This window comes from Rhinichthys klamathensis, unplaced genomic scaffold, assembly GCF_029890125.1.
Source record: "Rhinichthys klamathensis goyatoka isolate OS25496 unplaced genomic scaffold, OSU_Roscu_1.1 h1tg000271l_1, whole genome shotgun sequence".
NCBI classification, from domain to species: domain Eukaryota; kingdom Metazoa; phylum Chordata; class Actinopteri; order Cypriniformes; family Leuciscidae; genus Rhinichthys; species Rhinichthys klamathensis.
The window spans coordinates 703,973-712,299 of NW_026606791.1; positions in this window are offsets into that span (position 1 = coordinate 703,973).

The following is an 8,327-nucleotide window of genomic DNA, read 5'->3' on the forward strand; positions in this document are numbered from 1 at the left end:
ACAAACTTTTCTTGAGGAGTTAAGGCAGGACATACACAACCACATCTAACATTAACGAGAACCGACAAGGGACTGAACAGAACATGGAGTATAAATACACAGGAGGAAATGAGGAAATTAACTAGACACAGGTGTAGAAAGGAAAAGTAATCAATCAGGGACTAACTAGAACAGGTGCAGACTAGACAGAACATAATTGTGACACTACTGAGCCTATTATTTCTTTACTCATTTACATTTTATTTTATTTCTTTATGTTACTTCTTTATTTATATTTTCTTTCTTATGCAATGATGCTTGTCTGTTGTCTGATTAAAGCTAGTGATGTGTCCTCCCGTATCGAGGCTTCGAAGCGTGTGTCGAGTAATCCGGGATGATTTCTGTGAAGCGCGTATCGAGGCTTGTGTCGGTGACGTATGTGGTGACGTTTGAAGCCTCGCGAGCCGCGTGTGCCACGTGACTGCTTCAGGAAGTGGTTCGCGGTTTGGCGGTCTATTTGAAATATAAGGGCCAGCTAAATGCAATGGATGCCCCCTCACATTTTGTGGACTTGGGACTTTGCGAGTTTGTTAGCGATCTATTCAAGCTTCTTTTTCTTCATTCAATGCTTCAGACACCAAAGCCATAGTGTCATTATAATCACACTGCACGTTTTACATTTATTGTCCACTTGATGGCACAATAGAGCAAATGAAGCACCATGAAGCTTCGGCACATGAGTGAACCAATTGGATGAAACGCTTCAATGCTTTATGAAGCTTCATCTCGCCATCACTAATTAAAGCTACACTGTGTAATTTAAGTTGATTATTAGCAACAAAAAAAAAAAAAAACCACTTTCTTTCAAAATCATATGTGCTCATTCATGTGTAATTACTTCCACCAACTAATCCAGTATTCTCTTAAGCGTAAAATCTGCCATTCAGAATATATATGAGCGAGTAACACTTGAAGGAACACTCATGGACGAAGTCAAACTGGAAGCCATGTTAATCTTGGAATAATACGGCCACGGTAAACGCCCTTGGAATGGGAGGGGCTAGAAAGTAACATTCAATTGGTAGTCATATAGACAATTTCAGGCTAGATGGGAGAAAATCTCACACAGTGTAGCTTTTAGACATTTCATATTTTGTACCAGGCCATTTATGGTTTAGATTGTTCAATAAAGTTCTTGGTATACATTTTTTTTAAAATAAGTAAAAAGTAGAAGCTACTGAGCCTGTACTTATTGTGTACAGTGTGCAAGGTTTATGCGCATGCTCCAAGTCTTCTCCGTTTGAGTATCTCTGTAGCAGAATTACAGCACCACATATTGGTCTGGCATGTCAAAACTACATTGTTTTGAGTCGGCTTCAGTGGTTTCGTGTGTACACAGATTCTTTTGACGCCGTGTTTACAGAAATTTTTTTAGAACAAGGGGGAAAAAAGATCAGATAAGGAAAGTGTGGCTTCGTGTGGACGTGGCCTCAATTCTCTGGAAACTCTGCTGCCAGAAAATTACCGTTTTTTTGTTGTTGTTTTTTTAATTACCTTCGCTACTTCGGACCAATTTACATTTTACTTGCCTGTTGTCAGCGGTGACTCTCTGCTCGAGTTAGACTCATGATCACGCTTTCTTTTAGTACCTGTGAGAAAATTAATTCCACTCATTATATTTCCTCAATCACTGACTGAAAACCAAACACAAAATGATCTTTAATTTATTTGAAAAAAACGTTTATACCTTGGCTATCCATTGTGAGATCGATGGAAAGTCCTGTAGAGGAAATAAACATACACAGATCAAAGACATGGTCTAGAATTTTTTTATGAAATTCCAGGTTTTGGGAGGATCCTAATCATTCAGTCCTAAATGTCAATCATGATTACAATCATGATTACAAAATATATCAATAATAATTAATTTAGTAGTAATTTCATCCAATTATCCTGCAAGGATATTATTTCTGAGAAACACTGTTGGTATTTTTTGGTATTTGAATTACACACCCAAAGAAACTCACCCCTCAACATAATAAACACCAACTTACCACTGGCATGTCATAACAGAGACAGCTTGCGCAAGTGTGGACGAATCAACTGTGATTCACCAACGGCATATTTTGGTTCTGTAAAAACCAATAGCAAAACCAATGTTACTCCCATATTAAATAGAAATGAAGCAACCTCTGTGTCCATTCTCAGGGCTTCTTGGTTTCTAATATCTCTCCAGTGCTAGAAAGCTTTTCTAATATGAACATGCATCAATGTTTGTTTTCGTGGTTGGTTGCAACAACAACTACCAAACATAATCCTTACTTTTTTTTTTTTATAGCACACACAAAACAGGCACGTTTTTTTTTAGAAATCGCTTACTCCACCTTTAAAATCAAAGAGGATTCTTCATCGTATGTGGGGGAGACCTGGAATTATTTATATATGTACTTTATTACAGACAGAGCCGTTGCCAAATACGTAACACTAACTAAAAGCAAATTGAAATTGTATGTTTTAAAATTCAGATCACTGCACAGACCAGCAGCAGGAATGAGATCTCGCTGGAACACGCCGTCTCAAACAGCACCGCTGAAAAGTCGCTAGTCTCGTATATAGAACTCGTTGACAACTTACAGTAGAGAGGTGTGAAGAATACCTTGACTCCGAAGCAAAACCATGAGGGCCGTTACATAGTCAACGCGAGCAAGCAACGCGAGTGACGCGAGCTACACGCTCCTTTTCATAGTATGCAAGCAGACGCAAGCGTCACCGGCGATGCGTGAAATGCAATACACCGATCGCGCGGGGTAGTAGAGTCTAGAGTCGGGTCACGTGATATTCAGATCAAAATGGCAACTGAAGAGGAGTGCATATTGCTGATTTTACATCGGCGGCAACAAAGGATGTATACGAACAAGCTCGCATAACTTTTCCTCTTCGCCCGCCATTGTATTCAAATCTTCTTCTTCTGTAAACATAATAATATACCTTTTTATGTACATTACTTGCAATGTCACCCCCACCGACAACGCATAGTATTGCGTGCATCGGCGCGTCGCGTATCAAAAACTAGGATGACACATTTGGCTACGCATCGACGTATAATGGCGGCCGAAGCGTAGCAATGTGTAGACTTGCGTATGCGTACCGATGCGTTGACTATGTAAGGGCCCTAACGCGAGACTGTGCAGATTTGCCGCGCTGCTCGTTACACGCGGTGGGGCGGAGTTGCGCAATGCAAATTCCGCAGACCCATGGCCTTGATTTGCCATTGGCTCGTTTTGTATGAACTCGAAGGTGATAGGCTTCTAAGCGAAACCCCCATTCGTCAGTTACTGATGTAATTCGGAGTGACTGATCGAAAGTGAACTCTACTTGCAAAAAAAACAACACTCTACATGCTAACACTGAAGAGAGAGCTGAAAGAATCATCTCCAGGGTTTTTATACTTGCACACAGCCTACAGTGGAATCCTCATAGGACCAGTAGGGGGAGACCGGGTATGGCGGCATTATAATGTCAATAATCGCGAGAAGATTTAAGATCCTCGCGAGAGGAAATGAGATCCGCGCGTTTTTATTCGCTTTAAAGCCGTTTAATGGAAACACACTTTCACCAGCTTTATTTGCATGAGGTTTTTTACCGAACTATTTTAAATTTACAGTGTGATATTACTTTTACTAAATTAATTATTAAATTATCTGAATAGTTCTGCCAATGATTACAGCTCATGGAAATCAAAACTCTATATCTCAGAATATTAGAATAAAGAATAATACAGAAATGTCAACCAGGGAAGAGCCTTTAATCTCTCTACTACTTGAACTTAAGAAGTGAAATAAATTCATGTTTTATTACTGGAAATTATAAAGTCACAGTTGAACAGTAATATAAAGTTTTTCCATGTTTGAATAATTTGGCACACAGAGAAATGGTACAGCCAGTCACAGAAGACAGGAACTGTAACCAATCATGTGTAGTGAAATGATGCCGACTGGATCCGCCCACCTACTGCCAAAAATATTAACCGCGAGCGAGCGAGCAGGTTAAAGTTTCGCGAGCAGCAGAGCAAGGACTTGGACATGGGATTCTGCGCGCGCTCAAAGCACAGTTTTCTCCTCGCGGGTTACAATCCTGCTCGCGCGAGCAGAGAAATTCTGCGCGCAAAAGTAATATGCGCGCGTGCGGCTTTCGCTTGTGCGCGCACGGATCTCATTTCCTCTCGCGAGGATCTTAAATTTTCTCGCAATTATTGACATTATATGCCGCCATAACCGGGGAAGGTTGTAACACGGGGCTAGTTGTAACACTACCATTTCCACCAATCAGGGATAAGATAGGAGTCATGTGACAGTTTCAGTTTCCTCAGGCTTCCTTTACGATCTCACATGGAGGTTTTTGAGGTTTTCAAGTCTTTGTTGCAATCTCTCCTGAAGCTACAGCAGAAAATCAAATTCTGAGATAAGAAAGTAAAAAAACATAACAAGATAATATTTTGTTTAGTACTTCTACCGTTGTAGATAATGTTGTATGAGTTATATCAGGTCAAACTGTAGTTTCTATAGTAAAGAATGGTGTATCAATATCCTGCTAATTTCAAAGCGCCATGCTAATACAGCTAGTTAAACAATTGTGACAGTGGCGGGGTAGGTTGTAACACGTGTTTTGAAAGTGTTATTGTGTTAGTGTATAAGTCCATTGTGACTTAAAAAGCATTTAATTTGTTTGTTCTTGTCACCATTGTGACTTAAAATGCATTTCATTTCTTTGTTCTTTTTCACCATTGTGACTTAAAAATGCATTTCATTTGTTTGTTCTTGTCACCATTGTTTACACATGCACAAGCACAAAATATGCACATACACCCCCCATATTCACACATATTTTATTGTTGCAGCCATTCATTTAAAATAAAAATGTTGTTGTGGCATATCACTTGGAATACCCTTAGTTTTTGTGCATTTTGTCTACCTGTTACAACTTACCCCAGTATGTGTTACAACCTACCCCAGTAGTGGGGTAGGTTGTAACAAAGGACCACCTTGTATTCATGATCATCTCACAAAGTCTGTGATATATTTTGAAGAAATTTAAATTGTTGCCATTTGTAGTAGACAAATATGGGTACTTTGCCTAAAAGTTTCAGACGTGTAGCTAAAAACAAAAGGTCGTTCTCTTACGAGAGTATCTCTCGTACTGCGTAATAGCTTACGCCAGGGGAAAAACTCTTTTCCGCGAGATATTGAAGCCAAAAATTATCCTTAATTTTTTATTAATGTAAAACGCTTTGCAGCAGCAAGCAGATATAGGCGAAACAGCTCACGCGCCTATTGGTTGCTCTGCAGCAAATGCAGCAGCCTATCGAGAGAGACTCTGCGTGACGTAATGACCAATGGGGGCAATTCGCGCCCATATCGTCACGTCCCGCCAGAAGGGGCGTGGTCTCACCCTATAAATATGCTCGTTAGGCTGATACAAGCTGATTTTTACCTCTTCAGCGAAGCACTCGCATCGCTGGATCCGGAGTGAGAAGCCGCGCCGTCGAAGCAAGCCTTTCAGCGGGACGAGCTCTGGAGTCGCTGGCCTCGCCGCCTTCAACTGCCGTACCTGCTGCGCTTTCCGGCGTTCTATATCCTTTCATACTCTGTGTGTATTTACTCTGTTGAGAGTGTTTGCTCGCTTACTTGACGCGACTCACACTTCTCTCACAAAAAGAGCTGCGTCTTTTTAAAGATGCCTTCCTGTGGCTCGTGCCGCGCCCCGCTCAGCGATGGAGACCGGCACGTCATCTGTGTTTCCTGCCTGGGTGAGGATCACGCGGCTCTCGCGCTCGCTGACGGCGGATGCCCTCATTGCGAGCTTTTGCCCATGGTGACTCTGAGGACTCGCCTGGCATCATTCTCCGAGCCTTCACCGCAGCCCGCCGTGGTGCTGCGCCGCAAGAAGCGCTGCGCCCAGCGCGCTCCCGAGCTTTCTCCAGCCCGCCAAAGCTCGCCGGTTCGCCCGCCAGCTTCGCCGGCTTCGCTCGAGTCGCTCACTGACGGACAACGGCCGCCGCCTGCCGCCGCGTCCATCCACGAGTTTGACGAACCCACCGAGGCGTGTTCTCTTCTGGCATCCGATAGTGAGGATTGGGCGAGCTCCGTGGATCTCCCCTCCGCTAGCGTTTCCCGCCAGACCACTGGTAAGAGAGCCGGCATTGAGACTGAGCTGATGCGTCTGCTCTCTCAGGCCGTGGAAAGCATCGGCCTCGATTGGGAGGCGCCCGCGCAACCGCCGCGCAACAGGCGAGCTCTGTGGACCTCCGCCTTCTGTCCGCGAGTCGTCAAGGAAACGGGCCAGCATCAAGACCGCGAGCCCTAAAAACCGCGGCTAGCTTTCTTTACATTATAAGAAATCTACCCCGCCCCCCATGGGCGTGCGTCACCGGCAAATGAGAAAAGAGTGTGTTTTTAGTCCCCGTCGAGGCCGGACTAATCTCCATTTCTCAAACATTTCTCAGCTCCTAGTTTGAGCGGCTGAAAATGTCATTATTGCAGCAATGAGCCTGTTGTATAACACGCACACCTGCATACAAACGCCGACACACACAAAACTGTGATGACGCTCTCTTATCTGCTTGCAGTGTAGTTCTCCCTGTGGCCCAGTGGCGGAACCTAAAGCTTTCACGCGAGAGAACCGTGTTCGATCCCGGCTCTCGCAGCAGATAAAAAATTTAGTCTCGCCGCGGCCAGACTTCCACCGAAACTTTTCGCTCGTTCAGTTCCAGAAAATGCGACTGTTCCAGTGTATTTTGCAGTAAACAAGCTGGTACCACGGCCCGCTTGCCTGCACATAAAGGCCGTTTCCATGGCGACCCAGAAAAATCATGTAAACATTGTATTTCTGGTTTTCCGGCCACAGCCGATGGTGTTATAAGTGTAATAAAATGCTTACAGCCCAGTGTTCATTTCTACACACAAACACAGCCCGCCACGGTACAGGGCTCGCACAAATGAAATCAACGCATGTCAATTGTGCATTAAATGTAGTGAATGTGCCCACAACCCAGTGCCCACAAACACTACCACGGTTTCTGTAAAACGAAACCAACACAAGTCTTCCTAGCCTCCTAGGAAATCGACGGTGTTTCAGTCTCGCCGTGGCCAGACTTCCACTGAAATTTTCGCTCGTTCAGTTCCAGAAAATGTGACTGTTCCAGTGTATTTTGCAGTAAGCAAGCCAGTACCATGCCCGCTTGCCTGCACACAAATGCTGTTCCCACGGCGACCCAGATAAATCACATACATGGTGTATTTTCTGGTATTCCGGCCACAGCCGATGGTGTTATGAGTGTATTGAAAATGCCTACAACCCAGGGCTCATTTCTACACACAAACACAGCCCGCAAAAATGCAGGGCTCGCACAAACAATCCGGCCACGGCCGATGGTGTTATGAGTGTATTGAAAATGCCTACAACCCAGGGCTCATTTCTACACACAAACACAGCCCGCAAAAATGCAGGGCTCGCACAAACAATCCGGCCACGGCCGATGGTGTTATGAGTGTTGTAAGAATGCCCACCCAGTGCCCATTCCCACACCCAGACACAGCCCGCCACGGTGCAGGGCTAGCACAAATAAAATCGACTCAGGTCGATTGTGCAAACAATGTAGTAAACGCGCCCATGTCACCATGCCCGCTCACACTACATGCTGCGTGTCCCTTGGTTTCTGTAAAGACGAAACCAACACACATTCAGTCGGCCATGACCGACAATGTTTTCAGTGTAATAAATGTGCCCGCAGCACCGCGCCCACATTTTCTCACAGACACGCCGATTCCTACGGGATCTCCCCCGCTCGCTTTTTCTGCACAATCTGCCATAAAAAAGCTGAGCGCGGCCAGGCCGCCCGCTGTGATCAGCGCGCCCCCAGCCTCGAACGCTGTAAACACGGTGTTGTGTTCCCAGTATGCCCGGGCTCTCGAGCTGCCGTTTTGTCGCGGCCGGAGCCCGGATTTCATTCTACCTCTAGCTATTCACGCAGATGCGTGGTCAAAGCTTCCCGGGGTATCAGAATGGGTGCTGAACACTATAAAGAGAGGCTATTCGCTACAATTCGCTCGACACCCGCGCCGTTATATCGTACCCATCAACGGGTACCCGCTAGCCTCCCAGAAGGAGTGTTACACACGATCGCGCAGGCTAGAGCTCCGTCTACCAGGCGGCTCTACTCCTCGAAATGGTCTGTTTTCTCTGCATGGTGTCAAGCCCAGAGCTTTTCACCTGTGGAATGCGGGGTTTCGGAAGTGCTTTCCTTCCTTCAAGAGCTACTGGAAAAGGGCAGGACCCCATCCACGCTCAAA